Here is a 23,820-nt window from a genome sequence, read left to right on the forward strand (position 1 = left end):
TAAATATTTATATTTTATGATAAAATTAAACTTGAAAATAATTTTCAAAAGTAAGTGGGAATAAATATATTTAATTGTTTCAAATAGATATGGAGAGAATTCTACAATTCTTAATAAAAGGTAAAAGAATAGACTGCTAATCTGACATTCCTGGTTTACAATGTTATTAAACAGAGTTCGCATGATGACGTAATTGTTAGCCAATGCTGATATATAGTCGGAATATATTATTCGTCGTGTGATTGGAGATTTTCACCACAAATATATTTTGAAAAGTGTCCTTTAATATTTTCATAAAACGAATGTGGTTTGGTAAGAGCGAAGTAAATTGAACGTAATTTTCTTAGAATCAGTAGCCAATAAGTTAAACATAATCAAATCTAAAAATTTTAGAAAAATTAATCAATAATCTGCAAAAAAGTAAGTATTATTTATTATTAATTATATAAAAATTTAAAATTTTTATCTAAATCTTGTATTATTTATATTTATAATATTGTCTTAATATTATAAATAATAATTATTTTAGTTATTGTATTTAATATTTTGTTCTCATAATTTTTATAATTGTAATTGTTGTAATTATTGATAAATTTATTTAATTAATTAATTATTTACTTAATTATTAATTTGATTAAAATGTTTAAAAAAATTACATTAATATTTTTTTAAACAGAATAGTAAAAATTCATATTTAAATAATTTATTTTCAATAAAATGAAATAGATATTAAAAATATACGAATAAAAACAAATGAATATTAAATTTTAAATCTTAAAAAAAACTTAAAAAAAATATAATTTAAATAAATTATTCAATATTTATATTTATTTGAATGCAATATGAATAGCATTAATTCATAGATAGAATATAAACATTTTTTAATTATATACTTATATTTTGTAGAAGTATATACATGTATTGTATAATTATATAATTATAATTATATATATATTTTTTAATATAAATATTTTATTTTTTGATATAAAAAAATTTACTTATTAAACAAAAATCAGTATAACAATTTTTATTATTGTAGTTATTAGAATTACCTCAAATTGATTTAAGAAAATGTGTACATAATGAAAAATATTTTTCTATAATAAATAATATTTTTTTTATTTTTCTATAATATTTTTCAAAAAGAGAGATAAAAAAAAATATCTCTATATCTAACTATATATATCTATATATCTAATCTTATGTATAGTATTACATTTGTTTTAATTTATTTATATATATTTTTTTTAATATATTTTATTTAATATAAATCATTTAAAATTTAATTTATTGATTTTTGGTATTTTTGATATCTTGGTATTAATATTCTTTGTTTATCTTCAAAAAGTAATATAATAGAAATTAAATAATATGTAAGTAAGTATATTTCTAAAGTTATAAATATTATTATTCATTGTTTAGAAAATTATCTTGTCTTCATATAATATTATTCTGTATTTATATTGGAATTTATGATAAAAATAAAATTAACAAGATAATTTTTATCAAATAATTAAATTAATTCTAGATAAATGTGTAGAGATTTTAATATTTTTAAAAAATTAAATTAAAGAAATAATAATTTGATAATTATTAATTAATAATTTATAATTTATATTATTATTATATTTTATTTTATTTTTTTTTATTTTAAATTATTAATTAAAATTTTTACTTATAAAATTTAGTGATTTTATATTTATAAAAATTCAAATTTAAATAAAAAATATAATTATAAATTTTTGTTTTTTTTTTTTATAGCAAATAGATATTTTGAATATTATTATTCTAATTATTTATTAGATAGTTATATAATAGTTATAAATTTAGTTATAAATTTGTAAAAAGAAATGTTCTTTATATTATAATTTTTCACATATGATAAACTTTATTTATTTTAATTCAAAAATTGGAATTTAATTTTTTTATATGCATTTTTTTATTTGCATGCGTTATTCCACATATTATAATTGAAAAATCTTAGTTCATTTTATATATTACAATAAATATATTTATATTTAATATATAATACATAATATATTATATTTTTATTGCTTTGTATATTATATATTTGATTTTTATTCTTTGTATTATAATAATCTTTTGTTTTTATTGCATTATCTTTCTTTTTAATTTTCTATCTGTTGTTTTTTATCACTCTATTATTTTCTTACATTTTATCCTGTTTATTAATTTTTACATTTTTCATGAAATATTTATTTATATTTCCAAATTCCTTTTTGAATATCTTTTTTTTATTCTTTATATTTTTTCTTTTATTTTTTTTCTAAATATTATTTTCTAATCTTATTTTCTAATTTTTTAATTTTTTATACTATTGATGATACTATTTAGTGATATTCTAATCTTATTACATGATAATTGTTTTTAATTTTTTTTTGACTTTTTCTTCTATTCTTATATTGCCTGTTTGTTATATAGAATAATATAAATTTATTTTTTTATTCTTAACGCATTTTTTCTGATAAATTTATTTCTTTTTGATCATAACTATTTCTTCTTAGACAGTTTTTTTCTACTTTATTTTTGATTATTTTTAATAATTAGAGATATATATTATATTTTATATTTTATATTATATACATATATATTTTCTATTATTTTGATTGATAATAATGGCAAATCAATACAGCATATTTATAAAAATTTGGTTTATAATATTATAATTAATTTATGAATTTCTGAATAAATTTATGAATACAATTTTTTTAATTTTTTTAATTTATGATTATTTTATTGGAAGTAGTAGCTTTCTTTTTCATAAATAAAAAAAACATTAATTTAATTATTGTTTTTTAATTTCTATATATATTATTTATTATAATAATAAAGTTGTCAGGAAAAAAGATTGGTATCATTTTGGCACTATTTATTTCAGAATATTCATAATGAATAATTTTATAAATATATAATATATTATATATATAAAATTATTTTATATATATAAAATATATTAAATAATAATCTTTATCCTGTAATCTTATAATCATGTAATCTTTAATTTATAGATTAATATCTCCTATCTTAAGAATATATGTTTTATAAAATGTATATTAATTTTAAATTTAATGAAAAAAAATTTGAATGGATAACTGATTTTGCTTTATATAATAAATATTGTAAAAATTTTATTCAATTACAAAAATTATTCAAAATTGTTGAGAATATAATAATTTATATAATAATTTTTTACTATTTGTTTAAGAAAACTATATAGATTATAGTTATTCAAGTATTTTTTATTTTTTTAAATTTTTTACCAAAAATTTAATTTAATTTTGCCAGAAATTTAATTTAATTTAATTTTTGAAACATTTAATTTAATTAAACAGAATATTTTTATTACTTTTTTTGATTATATCGATACTTTCGAGACTGATAAACAAAAAATCAACAAAGTGTTTAATCAGTATTTTAATATTTGATTAAATATTATAGGATTACGTTATTTATTTGGAAAGATAGATATTCTGAAAATTTTTGGTTTGTTAATTTCTTTTACTTTTGAGCTCAAAAAATATAAACATTTCTTATAAGTAAGATAAAAAAAAATGTTTTTATTTTGTTTCACTGTGTATATCTTAAGTTTTTATATTTAAAATTGAGTATTAAAACTTATATGTATAAATTCAAATTAATATTTTTTTATTTTTTAATAATAATATAAAAAGAAACTATTTTCGGCAATTAGTTATTTAGTAAAAATTATAAGAAATATTCATATTTTATAGAAATATTACGAATATTTTTTTTCGTTTGAATAAACGAATTGAATCTTATTTCTTTATCTAATTATATTTATTGATTGATAATTCTGATGAATATTCATTTTATTATTATTAAATTGTGAATTTTTATAAAAAAATATGATTTATATATTATATATATATTTTGTACATTACATATATTTTACATATATTTTAAACAAAAAGTACACACACACATATATATAATCATATATATCGATACAATAATAAATAATAAATGAACAAAAAATAGACAAATAGAAGATATATTTATTGATAAAGAACTAACATTTTTTTGATTTAACACTATTTTAAACGAATATTACTGTTACATATTACTGTTACAATATTTAAATTTTGTTTATTATATATTGTTATAATACGTAGAGTAATAGAAATATTGGAATTAATATTATATATATATATATATATATATATATATATATATATATATATATATATAATATTCTTCAAAACAAACAATATTTAACGAGAATATTAGCTATGTCAAGAGACAAAAATAAATGGTCACCTATAAATTTAACGTTATTTCGAAATAAAAAATGTAAACAAATATTGTGAATTGGTCATGCTTACATGCAATAATTCCAAATAAACTTATCAGTAGCAATTCAGACTTTTTGAGGAAAACATTGAAATAATCGAAAAATGTTGAACATAAAAAAATTCAAATTGAATTCATCATTTAATTATTTTGGAGTGCACAATGCGGCGTAATGGTAAAACTTTTAATAAAATTTATTATTAATATAAAAATATTTAATATTATTTAATAATGTTTTATTATTAATAATATATTATTCACAATAAATATTCAAAATTTAACAAAAAAATTGATAAATATAATAAAAATTTTTTAACAAATTTTATAAAACCAATAATTTTTAAATCAATAATCTTTCTTGCATATTTCTTATCTCAATTTCAATAAAATCATGATATTCCTTTTTGATAATAGTTTTATTTTAGTTTTCAATATGATGAAATGAAGAAATCCGACTTAAAAAAAGATTAAATAAATCGATATTCGTGTCTATTTTTTTATGTGTAAGATTTAATTAATGTTTTTTAATTTCTTAAGCTTCTAAAGCTCAGAAAAAATCTTTATTAATCGAAATCAAAAAAATTGATAATATCATAACTATAAATTAAAATTTTATGTACATTTATAGATATATAATTTTAATTCTATTTATTTCAATATAATTCTAAAATTTTTCTTAAAAATATATTAAATATATCTATATATTTTATTTTTTCGTAACTTGATAATATTCTAAAAAATTATATAAAATTACATAAAATTTATGTATTAAATATTAATTGTATTTTAATTGTATTTAGCATTGTATTACTATTTATAATTTTAATTATATTTTAATTATATTATATATTAAATTTTTATCTATTTTTCCAATTTGCAATATCGGAATTATTAAAAATTTCTTGATTTATTAAAACTGTTTTATAATAAAACTCATTATCGTTATTGAAAGCAAATTTTGATTTATTTATAATAACGCTTAGATTTAAATTCTTTCTAAATTCTATTATTTATATAAATAATTTTTTATTTTCATTTCATTTTTGAAATAATAATCGATACATATATAATACATACATAGATAAGATATTCAAAATTTAATTTACAAATGCAGAGTAGATAATCAAATAATGTTCAATTTTAGAAAATTTTTTCGTAGTTTTATTCAAATTTATTTTTTTATTTATAAATGATTTTCCGTAAATAATAACTCGTTTCACAAATTCACTTCGAAATATTTCGAAATTTTTATTAGATAAAATATTATCATTTAACATAATAAAATGTAATTGAATAATTTTTATATTGATATCATTTAAATTAAATTATAAAGAAATATAATATAAATAATATAATATAAAATATAAATCAATGATTTATTAAAGCTTTTATTTGTAGAATTTATTCTCTTTCACAAATAAAAGTTTTATTGATTAACAAAATGTTTATATATTATATGTACTAAAGACTATCAAAGATTTACTCACACTCTTTATTACAATCATCTGCCAATTTAAATAAATACAAATAAAAATTTATTCGTATTAAGAAATACTTTCAGTAAATTTTTATAAATATTATACTATTAAACTTTCATTTACTCAATTGTTCTATTATCCTATTTATATCATTTTTAGATTTGTACAATTATTAATATCAATCATTTTTAAAATATTATTATGTAATGATAATATTTGATAAATATTTCGCTTTGCAGACATTTTGGTATTGGAGATAAAAATAATTTTTTCATATTCTTAAATTTTTTTGTATCTTAGAAAATATTTCTTATGTAATGTATTGACAAAAGACGAAAGGAATATTATATATTCTTTTTGATAGCTTAGATTTAAAATATAATGAAATTATTTTATGTAATATATTGTTTTAATTATATATATAAAAAGTTTAATAATCTTACAGTAAAATGCAGTTTTTTTTTTATTTTCAATTTGATTCTAGAAATTTTCCATAGACTGAAATCTGTGGTTTATTAGAAATAAATTGTTGAATTAAAATATTTTCAGATGTATTAATTTAACTACAGTCACCCATGATAAAAACTTTTCCGTTTTCGATTAGTTTTTTCATTTTTTTATTTGATGTTAACTTCTTATCAATATCTAGAGTACTTATTGATATTCAAACATGTCTTTAATTCAATTAAAATATTTTATATTTTTTCTAACTTATACCATTTAAATATACTAATATAACTAATATATCATTTAAATATATATTAAATAAATCAGAATTTTTTATTTCTAATATCGATCTTAAATAAAAATTTATAAGACTTCTTAAAAAGTATTAGTAAAATTAAATGTTGTAAAAAAAAAAATATATAAATTTTTTTAAAATAAATAATGTATCCAAATATGTTAAAAAAAATTAATTTCTATAATTCTGTTTTATTTTGTTCTAATTTATTAATCTTGTCTAATAAAATTTATTTAGTATTATATATAGATATAGATGAAGATTTTGATTACATATTACTGTTCAAATAATATTTTGGTATAATTATTATCTTTTATTTTCTTTAAACTTAAATTGTGCTGTAACCATATTGCGTAAAAATCTTCCATTGAAAATTTTTCATATTGTATTTTTCAGTGGCAATTTTTGTTAGTTTTGCTATATATTAATTGTTTTATAATGATCCAAAATTGTTTAATTATCCACAAAAATTTTCTTATTGTTGTTATCAATGTTTCTAAGATATTGAAAATAGAATTTCATTTGGTTCAGTCTACTATGTAGTATATTTTATATAATTATATATAATAATGTTTATGAAAATTATAACAAAAGAAATCGAAATTTTTTTTCCCATTAAATTCCAAATTAATTCCCATGTTTTTTACAATAGCTATATTAAAATTTCGAATTTTACAACTTCGAATTACAATATATGTGCGAATTTTTCATCTTCTAAATAAAATTGATCATTTTATTTTTTTAGAAAATTGATGATTCTTTTTTATTGTTATTATATTTATTGTTAAAAATATCTTTTTTTTCAAGAAGAAAACTTTTTCTTTAAAAAGTTTAATTAAATTATTTGATAATCATTGATTTTGTAATGAGTTTATTTTTGATCTCTTTACTATTTTCTAAATCATATATAAATCATATATAATACTAATTGATTAAGTTTTTTTGATATTTCTCGAATATTAATTGCATTTATAGCAAATCAAGATAAAAATGTATTAAGTTTTTTTTGTTTTTTTTTTTTAAATCATAAAATTGGAAAATCCAATATTAATTTCACATATAGTTTCCCTTTTTTCTAATCAATTTATTATATTGTATTTTTGATGCATTATGATTAACATCACATCATTATTTATTATTTTAGATATACGATTATTTGAATCAAGATTCACAAACATTTTAAAAAATGAAATAATTTAGATATATAATACCTCAAACTGAAAGAATAAAACTGGAATTATAATGAATTCGAACAGTTAGTTGAAAATATCAGATTTGTATTTTTCATACTGTGATTGATTCATATGAATAATAGACTGATAAAGATGAAAAAGAGAAATACCAAAACAAATGGCTGGAAACGAAACAATCATCCGTCGTGTTTGTTAATTCTTGTAAGTTATATTATATTTGCATCATATCTAATTTATTAGATTTATTAGATTATAAAATATTTTATTTAATATATTATGTATATTTTTGGGATTATAAATCGAGAAGCCATCGTTGTTGATATGGAATCATTTATAATTCATACAATTTATTAATAAGAAATTTCTATTTTTTGTGAAATTTAACATATCATCAATGATAATTTCATAAAAAAAAATTTTTTTATGAAAAATGATAATTTTATCATTTAAGATGTTACACTATATATTAATACTCCAAGGAAGTTATTGAATGATATTTATAAATTATCGAAGATTTTTAATAAATCATATTCATATTTATTTTTTTTATTGATTTATAAAATTTGATTTATTAATAAGAATATATTTAAAAAAAATTTGGATTATTTTGTCCATTCTGTAAATCCCATTCACAAAATTGTACATTATACATGATGAAGATAACCTTCATAAAATTTTTGATCCAATGAAACATAATATGGATAAAATTTAATTTTTAAATATACATTTTCGATTAATGTAAAATTTATCACATGACTACATTAACATTAATATTCGTTGGTAATATAGAACATCATTCATTGATTCGTGAAGTTTGACAAGGAATTTCTATGAAAATATCTATAAATATATAATTTCAAGTAAAACATATAAATATAAACATATAATGAATAAATAATTTCAAATAAAGTATAATTTAAAGAAATATTAAAGTAGTGTTCAGTTCATTTTATTAACAATAAAATCGATTAAATGTTTATGATTCATCTTTTGTGTCTCTATAAAAAGAATAAATATGATACGAAGAAAAAAAATAAATACATATAAAAGAAATATTGTAAACGAAAAAATATGTCTATTTCTTTTCTTTTTATTATATCTATTCCTTCATTCTATGAAGCTATACTCGAATCTATTACTAATAAATAAAAAACGAATTTCATTATTGATTTCTGAACGTGTGAAATTTTATTTAATACTATTGCAGCAACGATCTTTATTAAAGTGCCAATTCCTCCACAATTGATCATTTTTTTATTATGTTTCGCCTTGTGTGAATAAAAATATATAGATTTTTAGCTTCTCTAGTTCTTCTTTAAAATATAGACAATAATGTAGCTTCCTTATCCTTTTGCATAGGAATAGTCTAGGTCTAGGTCTGCATTATTACATAGTCTGCTTATGGATTTGTATGAAACTTGAGGGAAAAATTCTTTAAGGCGAGATTTCCTATATCATCATGTCGTTGATAATTGTCTTATATTTTATTAATTAAAATTGACACATATGATTAGATATAATGATCAAATATTATATATATTTTATGTTAATCACAGATTAATTTAATTATTTAGTATATTGTCATCTTTCAAATAGAAAAGTTATATATTATTGATTTTTATAGAAAAATAGAAACCAATTTTTGAAATCAAACTTCTTGCATTTTTATTAAATAGAGAAAAAGAAGAAAACAAAGAATTTTTTAAAAGAATTTTAATAAAAAGAAAAAAAACAAATGAAAAATATATATAAAATCGAGATACACAAGATTATTATATAAAATGATATAAAAAGCCATTTATTTTAATGTGATTTAATAGATTATTCAAAAGATTGCTTGAATTTTGCATATAATTAAATTATTATATCTAATTCTAGCTTGAATGATTATTTAATTTACTTAAAAAACGAAACAAATCAAGTTTGATTTGATTATGTTTTATTTTTAAGAATTCTATTTTTGTAAAATTATCAAGAAATTAAGAATGGACTTATTTGGATCTATGGAACTCGAGAGATGTGAAATGGCTTAGAAATAGAAATTATCAAGATCTATGTTTACACAATTCTTTGAGTTATGGATTACCGATTTATAATATTATATATTTTCGAAAGACTGTAGACCGAACTGTTGAAAAGAATTTCTAATCCAAAAATCTATTTGTCGTATTATAATATTATTATTCTATTATTTTCTTTAATAGTAATAATTTAAAGAAAATATCATTCGAGAGAATGAAATATTCGATTTCATTTTTTCAAAAATTATTTTTGAAGAATAAAATAAGTTGGTTTTTAAAAATAATTTTTATTTTTTAATAATACAATTTTTTTTATAATTGTGTTAAATTATATGATTATTAAAATCACAATTGTTTGAGTTTTTTTTATGGCTTTCATTGATAACATTTAATATTCTACATCAAGCTTGGACAATTTTGTCCCTATCATTAATTCACGATTTGATCAATATCTTGATTATTCCATTATTGATCATTTCATATTTCCTATGTGTGACTATGAACATACATATGTATATAGACTGTAAAATCTCTCTTTTCTCATTCCACATCCTAAGAAAAGGAACCAATAGAAAGAAAATAGAGAGAAAAGAGAGAGAATAGAGAGAGAAAGAGAATAGAGAGAGAAAGAGAATAGAGAGAAAAATTACACGTAGCACGTCATTTGCTCTATATTTTGTTTCTATAATTAAATCTGAAATGTAAAAAAAAATGATTTTCATTTTCATGAAATAGATCATATATTTTTTGGAAATTTATTCTTCACCAGAGAAATATTTTGCATTTAAGATATATTTGTAAATAAATATCATTTTATAAGAAATATACTTCAACAATTATGCGATTGAAATCAATTAATCAAGGAAATTGATTCCGATATTTTTGTCTTATTCCAATGATTTTAGATTTTGAAAATATTGTTTCAAATATTTTCATGACAAAATAAAATTTTTCGAATTTATTATAATGTACATGTATTGAGATTCTAAATAGAAAACATATTTATATAATTTGTCCATAAAATAAAGATTACATTAATTATGAAAATTATTTTATTAATTTTTATTAAGTTTCTCTCTTTCGATAATTTTTCTCTTTAACATTTCCAATACATATTTTTTTGTAATCTTTTAGTTATTCTATTTAATGAAATAGATCATATATTTTTTGCAAATTTATTTTTCACCAGAGAAATATTTTGCATTTAAGATACATTTGTAAATAAATATCATGTTGTAAGAAATATACTTCAACAATTATGCGATTGAAATCAATTAATCGAGGAAATTGATTCCGATATTTTTGTCTTATGATTTTAGATTTTGAAAATATTATTTCAAATATTTTCATGACAAAATAAAATTTTTCGAATTTATTATAATGTACATGTATTGAGATTTTAGATAGAAAACATATTTATATAATTTGTTTATAAAGTAAAGATTACATTAATTATGAAAATTATTTTTCTGTAATCTATTATTAATATTATTAATATTATTAGACTTATACTAATTATACAAATATGTTATTATCAATTTTGAATTCTATGTTAAAGAAGAGTTTTTGAAAAATTACTTATTTATGTTTGGGAAAATACAAAAGAGAATCATTTTCTTATAACTCTCTTGCCTTTTTTTGATTTGTAAATCATCAATTTGATATTTTTGATCATTATCGAATTTTTTATCAGCTATTACAGACTGATGATATATTATAATATTTATACTTAGAAAAATGAACGTGTAACAATGAAATAATTAATTTAATTTGTTTTTATATTCTTTTTGTGGGTGAGATATAAACGAATAAAATGTTGAAATAAAAATGCTTCATGAAATAAAAAAGATATTCTATAACTTTGAAAAACAATTAAATAAGGATTGATTTCATATAAAAGTATTCAAGAATAAAATTTTTAATGCTTCATTTGCTTCGTTTTCAAATAAAACAAAATTTTTAACTATACTAATATTTGTATGTAATTGAGAAATAATTAATTTTAATTATATTTGAAAATTATTCTAATTTATAATTTGTTTATTCAGAATTATTGCCTGAATTATTGCCTGAATTATTATTCTGGCTATAGTAATAGTTACAGAACACTTTGTATATTTTTTCTATTTAGACATGAAATTGTTGATTCTGTTTAGAAAATTTATTTTTCAGTTCTGACAATACATTATTTAAATACTTTGAAGAAAAAAATATATTGATGTACAAAATTAAAGCAGCATGATTCGATTCGAAAAATTTATCGATATTTAAACTATTGTATCTCTTAATAAAAAAAATCATACATATAATGATTCTGAACTCATTTTAAAACATAAAGCTTCTTTTTTCAGAATTATTAAATAATTTTTTCAAAGATATTTCGGTAAATATGTAAAAAAGTGGAAAGATAAAGATGTTTTTTTTTTCTGAAAATTTTTCAAATTTGAAACATAATGAACTCTAATGAAACATTGAATAATTTTTTTTAAGAATTAAAACGATCACAAATTTAAAAATTGAAGTCTTTTTTTTATAACTTCTTTTAAAACTTGATATACGATTTTTTCTCATCATTTTATCACACTTTGAATGAAAAACATGTTGTCAGCATTAAAATAATTTGAGGTATATTACAGATCGGATTTCATATGTATAAGTTAGCATGTATTTAAAATATATATGATTAGCGTACACGAATGTGAACGATATTTTTCTTTAAGAAATCTTTAAGAATCTCTTCAAAGTCTTCGAAGTGTGTATAAATTAAAATAAAATAATCAAAAATTAAAAATTAATAGAATTTTCAAGTTTTTTTTATTTTTTATGTTATTGAGGATTATATGTGTTCTGTGCTTTCAAATTAATGATATTAATTTTTGTTGATACGAAGAATAATTTCATTGCTATTCGTTGACAATGAATATTCTTCTTTGATAAATTTGATTTTATTTTGCGAAGCTTGATCAAAATGTCGCTGATTGATGAATTAATGATCTTCACTAATGGAAAAAAAAAAAAAAAAAATGAAATGAAACTTGCGAAATTTCAAAATTCTTTCCTATAGCAATTTTAAAAAAAAACTGATTTTTAATTCGTTTCTATTAAGAAGAAAAAATGCAGAAAAAATTCTAAAACGTTTGTTACTAAGATTCTGAAAAACATTCAGTTCAAAAGTAATCTTATTGTTACGAATTTTTAAAGAAGGCATATATAATCTTCTTGGAACAAGAGGATATATTATTGCAACACTAAAATCTTACATATTGTTACAACATATACAATATGAAGTAAATTTTCTTTTTTTCAAAATAGACGAATCGAAGCAAAATTTTTTAAATCCTATCAAATTGAATATTGAGAGGAAAAATTATTTTTAAATTTTTAAATAAATTAATATTTATCGATTATATATATATATCGGTTATATTTATTGAAATGAGTCATTATTTATCTTATCAGTCTCTTATTTTAGGTTTGTTTACAAATTAAAATTTTCCCAAAATAATTATTCCATCTTTTCTTTCGGACAAAGAAGCTTTATTTTTTTTTATAAGTTTTATTTTTAAATTTTTCAAATATTCTATATGATTTAAAACATAAAGTCAAAGAATCCATATGTATAAAGAATTAAAAAGTCTATATTTTGTTTTTCGTTTAAACACTTTTGTCTGAAAATCATCCATATTTACAATCTATGTGGGAATAGTTCCTATTATTGTATTCAAAATTTTGTCATAATGTTCGATTAATATTTAATATTATTATTAACAATTTTATATTATTTTATATTATTATTTTATATTATTTTATATTATTATTAACAATTAGTTCAAAATTTAAATATTTAATATTTAATTCAATATTTAAAATTTTGCTTCAATGAATTCTTTTATTAAATGTTTTTGATTTAAGAACATTTCCATTTCTTAGATAAATTATTGCAATATAACATGAACCTTCTCTTCAATTGATTTTTTTCTCATTTTCAGACAATTTCAATTTTTTCCATTTTATTGAAAATAGAAGAAGAAAACGATTCGTTTAAATTATTTTCATTTTGTTACACGTGGAAGAAATTTTTATTTTTGCAATGATACTGGCTTAAATAAGAGTAAATAAAATTAAATAAAAATTATTCACTTTTTGAGCTAATGACATCATTTGCAATAAAGAATTGGAACGTATTTGGAACGTATTTTTCTTATATTATTATATAAAATTTAAAACAATTAAGAAAAATATAAAGTTTAAAACAATTAAGAAGAAAGAAAATAATAAAAATATTTATATATTATATTATACAATGAATCTAATAGTTTTCTTCTTCTAAGTTGGGATTCAAGTAGTTATAATAATGTTATAGCGACAATACACGTTCAAGATGTCTAAATAATTTAAATTTTATAAAACTTTATATAAAATTACAAGATACTACAAGATTGTATACATTGAAATTTACAAATTTTATTAACAGATTTTTCTATTAATAAATTGTATAAGCTATCATATAAAAAAAGATATCTTAATCATTTTTATTTAAGTTTATTTGAGATTAAGATATTCTTAATGTGTTCAATTATTTGTACACGGATTGAAAAATATGTAATAGTAATATTAAATATATAAAATATATTTATTTATATAATTATATTTATATAACTATAATTATATTTATATTATTATATTTATATAATATAATACAAATCTTTATTTTGATATTGACATAATACATAATTTCTATCAATTTTGTTTTCATTTGTTATTGTTATTATATAATTTGAAAGGCGAAAAATTTGCAAATTTGAAATTTTTGGATTGTTGTCAATTCATATAGAAAAAAATTTCATTGAAAAGTCGAAGTTGAAAAATTGGATTTTAATCTCATAACGCTGTTTTCTAGGTTTTGAGATCGCGGCTTGTTGAGATGAGATTAATCATGATGTAAATTAATTTTTTGCTGATTAAAATAAATATATGAAGATATTCATGTAATCATTTCAAATTTTTTAAAACATTTCTTTAAACATTTTTAAATAATTATTTTATGTACAAATTTCTTACGCAATTTTTATATTTCATTATTGCTATCTATATTCTTCAAAATGAATTTATAATATATCACAGTGTTATAAATTAATAACAATTATCTTAACATAATTTGTTATATATTCAATTATAATAAATTAATTAATGAATATATGATATATGAATTTATTTATTAAAAAAAAATACTAATATTACCCAATAGTACATATACAATCATTTTTCATAAAAATAAGTAAATTATTTATTTTATCAAATCAATTAATTTACAAATCTTTATTTTTCTTTATTTTTCACCTCTATAAAAGAACACATATTTATACATATACACACACACACGTACTTTTACAACTTTTTCTGGATCGAAAAATTGCTTTGACCATGCAACGACAAGGTCTAGAGACATTTTCCTTTTTGAATTGACAAAAAGCAGAAGAATTCTTTTTCTTTCTTTTTCCAATTTATTATTTGTTTGTTTTTTTTTTCGTTTTTCATTTTTTATACATAAATTATCCAATTTGTAACTTCTTCTTTTAACTTGGAACATTTGTGCAATAAAAGAAATTTTTGAAGCATAATTTTCTTACATACTATTCTATTTCTTGCGCTTCTCGAATTTATTTTAAGCATTAATTTTAAGTATTTCCAAAATTTTTTAATATTTTCTTCATTAAGCCAATATATTCAAAAAATGCATATAATCATTTATATATAATATATATTGATATAATCATTATATTATATTATTTTCCATTTTTTTTTGCTAATTCATATCAAAAATACAATTTAATTTTTCTATTATTTTTTATTCATAAACTACGGTATGGACATTGTGTTTGCAGGAAGATATAAAAGATAAAAATTTTTTAGTATTTTTACCATTAAAAATATTACAATTGTTTACAAAAAGAATTTTTTAAAAATTATTTTTCCTTGAATGAATGTTTAAATAAACTTTCAGACCAATCTTTAAAAATGATTCATTTTGTTATGCTTCATAAATTATTATAAGTTTTCAAAAATAAATTTTTTTTAAATTTATATATTTATATATTTTTATTTTCTTATTCATTTTGTATAAAATCTTGAGATAGATTTTTCTTTTTTTCAATTCCGTTTTGTCCATGTTAATTCAAATTAATGTTTTTTTTTCAAGTATTTTAAAAATATCGAGAAAAAGTATTCGATTGTTTTATATCGCATGTTCATTTTCATTAATTATTTGAAACACCATATTTATCTCTTATATTAATATTATATTACCATTATTTGTTGATATGAAATATAAATAATTAAAAGTTTGTTGATAAAAAATTCCTTATATTTTTCGTCATTTAACATGTCATCAATGAAAAATCTTTTTTAATTTTATCTTTTAAAATTAATAAAGATCGATATTTCTAAACATCGAAGATTCTTAATAGATCAATATACTGTAATTTTATTTTTATTTAATTATGAATCCTTGTTTTATAAAAATTAATTCATCATACATTAAACATTCATTCAAAAAAATTTGGATTATTTTGCAAATAAAATTTTTGACATCGTGAAATGGATAAAATTTAGATTCTAAAAGCATGATTTCTCTTGACGTGAAATTTGAAGGATTGAATGAGACGATAAATCTAAGTTTTAACTTTTTATTATTTTTCAAGATAGAAAATTTTCAATATAATAATTGAATTCTACTTCTATAGACGTAACTAATACATTGAATGCTGTTTATGATATTATTATTACAATTATCTTTGTTCTAAAAGAAAGTTTTAAAAGAAAATTTAAAAGATTCCCTATTTACAATACGATCGTCAATATTTTAAACTACGTTAACTTTAAAGCTAACCTAATTTGTATAATAATCAGTAATAATAATCAGTTTAAAAATTATAAAAACTATAAATATTATAAAACTTGATTTTGATTAACTTTTTTTTTAGTTTTTGAATTATTCATAAACTTAAATTTTTAGGCTTCTATTCTATTACTGTTAGTATACTATTTGAAGCCATTTTTGTATAAATAAGTTTGCAAGCTCTGGATTTGATTCTATTCTTTTTTCGAAAATATTGTGCAAGAAAGAAGAATATCTTCTATTGAATTAGAAATGATATGAATATATAATTGTAGATCATTAGTTTTTAGAAAATTATATATATATGTATAAATTCTTTTCATATTTAGAAAAATTATTCATTTTATTCTTTTCTATATTATCTCTGAAATTTTTTGTACATATGTAGGATTTTTCTTCCTGTGTATATGTATATAAATGAATATAAATGGATATTATACATTTATTTATATGTAAGAGTTTGAATTTTAAAATTTTAAATTTGATGATTAAAATGAGCACATTCATCATTTTTATAAATATGATATCTGCAATTTTTGAGACGATAGATCTCATAATTTTATATATATAATTTTCAATAGCTTTTCAATAAATTCAGATATCGGCACATAGTAATAATTATTCTTTCCCTAATATTTTCTAGTATTGTTCATAACTAGCTGTTCTTTATAAACTTTTAATTTTAGGAAAAAACTAAGAGATATAAACTAAGATTGGATTAATTGACAATAATCCATGATATGAATCCAATTCAATGAAATTTTTTGTTGAGCATCTGTATTATATTATGTGAATAATATGATGGACATTCATCGTATTGATTATCAGAACAGAGAGACTCAACTTATCGATATATTTTTTTAATAAATGTTTTTAAAAAATTGAACATATTTTTGTCCAGTTTGCGTATCGTTAATAAAGAGGTTCAATTATCTTATTATTCCACATCGAATATTTATAATTTATCAGTCTTTGCTTATCAATCTGTCTAAACCATTGTGTAAACCATCTGTCTAAATTATTAAATTTTTCAATTTAATATATTCCTGAGATTTGCTTGATCATTTGCAATAAACCTTATCGATAAACAATATTTTTTTGAAGAATATTTCATTGTTTTTGTATTAAACGATAATGAAATGATTCAACAAATCACATCAATATGATTCATTCTAAATTGTATTAAATTGGATTTTGTTAAAATTTAGAACTAATATTGTTTCAATTTGTTTTATTATTAATCTTAAGATTTATAATGTAATCAACATTCAATCTTTTTAATAATCTTTCAAAGTAGTTATAAATAAAAATATATTATCAAAGTCCTAGTTTTATAATGGATTCTACACATTTAAAAATTACTTCATTGGTCTCAAAATATAATAAAAAATGTTTTGTTACAAAAAAGAAATATTAAAATATTTTCTGAAAAAGTAAAAAATATAATTTTATCAATTTATTAAATTTTTTATTGATTTTTTCTAAATTAGATTTATATTTGATACAAATAAAAATATAATCATTCAGAATATATAGGATGAGATATGTAAAACCAACTGAATATAAAATTATATCTTGATTATTATTTATTGATATTATTATATCTTGATCAAAGAAATATGTGAATGATTCTAATTTGTATAGTCCACTTAGATTATAATTTAAAATTATAATTTGATTTAAAAAAAGTTATGATTTTTGATTTCTTTATTTCTTTGCAGTATAATCTTTTCTTAAAAATCTCTATTTATTGAATATGTAAACTCAACATCAATCTTATGATTGGTATTGATAGTAATAATTATTGATTATTTTTCATTTTTATTAAATTAACACGTGTTTCAAAAAAAACTTTCTTCCTTTCTATTATCTTTTATTCTTATTCACCAATTTCTAGGTTTATAGGTTTCAATATAATATTTTCATTAATTGTGACGATAATAACTTAAGAACGTGATTATTTGACTTTTCTCTTCATCTCTGGGATACTATAATATTTGGTTTCTATCTTTTCTAAGCAATCTAAAAGTCTCGTTATGCTTTGTAAATCTTCTGCACTCTCTATGCAAAGTTGTATTCTTTTTAGATGGATTTTTTAAGAGAAATTCCTTTTCTTTCATAAATTGTTCCTTTCCTTTTTTTCTCTTTATGGAATTTGAATTTTTTTCCATTTTCAGAAAGAGATCTATTATATGTATTTACTGATTTTTTGGATGAGTGATCTTTTGAATTATCGAATCTCCCTGCTTTTGATCTTTTCTTCGCGCATCCGCCGAGATTATCCGTTGAAACGGAATTGTCCAGTCCCAGCACGTACATTTCTGCTATCTTTTCGATTCCCTTGCGATTTTCACATTCGTGTCATTGAAGATTTTGTTTGATCCTTCGGATTGAAGATTTTTAAAATCATTATTCTAATAACGGTTCTTTTCAGACAAATGCATAGCTGTGTCTTTTCTTCACTACTGTTGTTTATTTTGGACCGCCTATTTATTCTCTTTCCAATAACTTGCTTGCTTGGTTTGCTTTAGAATTACATTTCTCCGTTGTAAGGAATTTTTGGCTTTTTAAATTTTCGATCAATAATCTATCAATCAGATCATTGTTTGCACATAGAGCAAAGAAAATGGAGATCTTCGTTTTATGCGAATGCTCAATGCGATTGTAACGCCGAACGATTCTCATTTCTTCATAAAAATTCGTACTATGATATTTTATCACTCGAATTCTTACGATCGTTTTCTCGCTTCTATATCATTGTTGGTTGAATTAAAAAAAGTGGAATCAGATGTACTTGTTCTACAATTAATATAATATTATTTTTTACATCAATAATTTATTGTAATATTATATTAATGGTCCATTTAGACAGAATTGAATACGCTGGAGAGAAGAGAGGAATATTGGAGATGTTCTTCTTGTCTGGATTCACTAAATAATAATGTAATTAACAATCCCTAGAGAATTAAAATCTTTTTTTTGACGTAGGGGAAATCTTCATAGAACATCCCGCAAGGAGTTGGATCAAATAGTGTCAGACTTTTATCGACTAAAACTCACGGTGATCTTCTAATTAATAAAAAGAAACCGGGAAAACATATCCAATAAGAGAACCATGCATTTAACCTATCATATCAGAGAGAGAAATTCTCGCCAATAGCAAAATACGATCAGCATTACAACTGCCAATAAGAACTTTATAAATCCATGAAGTCGGTGGTTGAAACTCTCGACTGGCAGAGAGCGAAACACACAGTCCCCACCTAGACGAAAGTCGTCACACGAAGACATCGTGTGCCAATCAGATATGCCAATAAAGAGCAAGAAGATAGAGGTAAATAAGTGTCAGAACTGGCAGAACCTCTAGTTCTTCTATACCTCCTCCAATAGCTCGCAAAGAAGTTTAGGTTTTTACGCCCATTGGGGTATAAAGAAGCAATTCCACTTCTGCGACGTTCTGCTCGCGTTTTATTGTCTCCTCCCTGTTGGCATTGCACGTGCAATCATCGATAGAGAGAAAAATCCTCGCCAATCACATCCCCTCATGATGCCAAGTCACTCCTCCAATGTATATTGATGACAAACCTTCCTGTCCTCCCTTCCAATGGGGGCATGGCTACGATTCAAAGTAAAAATCCATGTCATACGAAAGGTTATCATCCCCTGTTTGCGATCCATCATTCGTCCTTGTATTATTACCCCCTACGTGACCACTTGACCATCCTCTGTTATTATAGATAATTGAAATGGGAGGATACGTTACCAGGGGGAAATTGTATAATAACCCCTCATAACCCTTCTAATGGCAAACATCTGCCGCAATGCTGTGCATGACTCGTATAGAGGCGGCGTAATCCCTCCCCAGATAAGCAGTAGACGCTAAAGTGCAGTCTCTTCCAAGCGAGAGATAAGAAGCATCAACAATTGTCCAGAAGAAGACCGAAATACTTTATTTTTTCCTCCACCTAGACAAATGTTTTTTAAACCACAACACGCACCAGTGACGATCGAAGCTTTAAAGCTTTATGAGTTAGGGAATTAAAACTTAACCTAACCTTTTTTTTGCGATAAAAAAAATATATGATTACATACCAATAGATACTGTGAGATCTCTCAAAAAGATGTTGATCGGGTATTAATACTCGTCAAAAATCAATTACAAAATCACAGTTACAAAACACGCAAAACGAATATATTCCCTATTCCGTATAAGGAAAAACGCTACTTCTGAGAATAAGCATGAATAATATAACGTGATCGATCCATCTGTTCAATAAAAAATTTATGTACGGAACTTGTATAGCCAATTTATTGTAATCAATATCTCAATAATTTAAAGAAATAGAAGTGTTATCCAAGTTAAAAGATAAATAAAATATAAAATATAAAAAATAATATATAATAATATTAAAGATATTTAAATAAATTTAAATAAATATAAGTATAATAACGAAATTATTATAATAAAAAAATTATAATAAAAAAAAACGTAGATAAAACATTAAATGGAACGTATGCATGTAAAATCATTCTAATTATTCTTCAATTTTGTTTCTGTAGGAATCTTTAAAAAAAATTCTCTAATTTTCTTGATTTTTAACCAATATACCGATTTAGTAAACTTTATATAATTGAATGTTTCAATATAATTCGTATAACGAATTGAAGTAAAAACTTTGAAATTATTAATTATGCTTTATTATTTGTTGAACTAACGCATAGTTCTTAGATTGGCTGTTTTTAAAAAATTTCCAACTAATGACGTTCTAAATATGTGATTATTACTACGCCTTCTTTAGATTTAAAATCTAAAGAACATATCTCTATTCACATGTTCCTTCCAAATTCAAAATTTAGCAACTGGTTTCATTACAAGTTATTACTGAATGATTTTTTGGAAATATCGAATAACACATCTTTAACTATTGAACATTAAAAAATATACAAATTAGGTAAAGAGTATCGACAGATAATTAATATTTTAATGATATCATTCAGAAATAGCCATTTATCACGATCGTGTAAAGTTTGTTTCAACAAAAACTATTTATCTTGTTATGGAATAGAATGATATATTAACATCTCCATGATTCTATAATTAATATTCTTTCAGTTTGAACATCGTGTGAATATCTATTCATTATATACATCTCGAGAAAAACTTTATTTATGGATATTGAATTTGAAAAATGATTTATCAAGTAATCAATTATAGATTATAGATTTTAATAAAGATTATAGATTATAGATTTCAGTACAAGTGTGCTTCATAAATAATATTAAAAATTTTATATCACAGATAACTTGAATTTATTTAAATCCTATATATGATGATTTAAAATAATTTTTGATAACAATGTTCAATAGAAAATCAGTCCTCAATTATATATATTGTTGAGTTTCAGATTCCTTTTGAATAAAATACTTAATTAAATTCCATATTCTTTTTTATAGATATTATTCTGTAAATTTCATTGTATCTTCAAAATTAACAAAGTTATATTTTGTAAATCAATTTTGGTTAACGAATTTTTATTATTTTAAAAATATATTCAAATTGAATATAAATTGTTTGAATAGATTTGCAATGGCGAATGACTATAAGAAATCTAAAATTAAATAATCTAGAATTAAATAATAAAAGTACAAATAAGAGTTATTTGATCTGTACAACAAACTAAAAAAAACTAAATTGTGTTGATTAGAATAATCATGCATCTTTATATAAAATGTGATTATTGTTTGCTTATTATTTTTATAATAAGAAAATAAATGAAAGGATGTCGAAAATTTTTTTTTATATATTAGATTGGCAATTATCCAATATATATATATATATTAGATAATTGTCAATCTAATATATAAAAAAATATATATATATATATATATATATAGCAAAATTATTATTAAAAATAAATCAAATGGAGATATTATTAAAATTGCAACAAATTCATTTTTCAGAATATATTTATTCAATATTAAAGCAAAAAACATCAAGAGCTTATAAAATTTACATTAAAAAACGCAATGAAACAATAATGGGATAACAATGGGATACAAAATTTATTAAAATTGTATTACATTGTTCCTGATTGTTCGAAAGATACCATACGATGGATGATCATTAATTTCTGATCATTATATTTCAAATATTAATAATTTATAATAAATTATTTTCATTAATTTCTAAGTTATCTCTTCATTGAATAAATCGTTAATAATAATGCACTTAAATTTGATTATATGATATGTTTATTCATATCTATAAAAATATATTTATAAAAATTAATAAGATTTTATGATTTTTATAATATTGAATATCTACGAAATTTCTATAATAACACTATAATTTACGAAAAAATATTAATGTATTTTATGAAGTTTTACTTGCTGTTAATGTGAAATCTCACGTACAATGTTCTTCTTATGGAACAATTTATGTCATCAAAAAAATCTTCTATTAATAAATATCATATCAATTTTCAAGATCATTAAAAATTTTTGAAATTTTGAAATTTTTAATGATCAAATAAAATTTTTATAGAATCGAATTGTAAATTAGACATTAAAGAATGATTGGATGACGATCGACGGAAAACATCGAATAAACATATAATCATCGAATAAACATATAATAAAAATGCTACAACTTTTATCTATTGTAAAAGATAGATATCTTGCTTGACATAAAAAAAATTTGATGAATTTTTAAAATTATTTATTATTCATCAAATGATTAAATGACTGTGCAATGAAATGAATGATAGATACGTTAATTTGACAATGCATTATACATTTTTTGATTACGTTTTTCATCTATCTGCTTAGTGTTACTCCATTAGGATCTATTAGAAATTAGCTCTTCTGTCAATTAAGGAAGAATAATGAAAAGAAAATCATTGATAAATAGTACATTTCAAAGCTCGAATTTTTGGTAAAGTACTGATTTTGATCTATTTAATAAACTGTTTTTTAATTTATTATAGGCTTTAATTTATCATTATATTGGAATTGGCTCACGTTTATCGTTCATTTATTAAAAAAGTTTTATATTCGTCTTTTTCACTATATAAATTTCGCGTTATTTATTTTGAACGACGAATAAATTCGATTTATTCCATCTGCTCAAATAGTAGTTAACTAATTTATTCATTGT

General features: G+C 19.9%; 1 long non-coding RNA gene across 4 annotated transcripts in view; it reads left to right on the top strand.

Moving 5' to 3' along the window:
• Positions 1-23,820, top strand: part of LOC133667189 (uncharacterized) — a 62,435-nt gene continuing 38,615 nt past the window's right edge. For 2 of the 4 annotated variants that reach the window (XR_009832440.1, XR_009832442.1), the window contains exons 1-2: positions 4,376-4,507; positions 7,697-7,946. This is a non-coding gene — a long non-coding RNA (uncharacterized LOC133667189). Of the gene's footprint in view, positions 421-4,374; positions 4,508-7,696; positions 7,947-23,820 lie in introns of those variants that run through there. The other 2 variants (XR_009832443.1, XR_009832441.1) reach the window with 2 other exon arrangements.

The sequence above is a fragment of the Apis cerana genome, linkage group LG13, assembly GCF_029169275.1.
Source record: "Apis cerana isolate GH-2021 linkage group LG13, AcerK_1.0, whole genome shotgun sequence".
In the NCBI taxonomy this organism is placed as follows: domain Eukaryota; kingdom Metazoa; phylum Arthropoda; class Insecta; order Hymenoptera; family Apidae; genus Apis; species Apis cerana.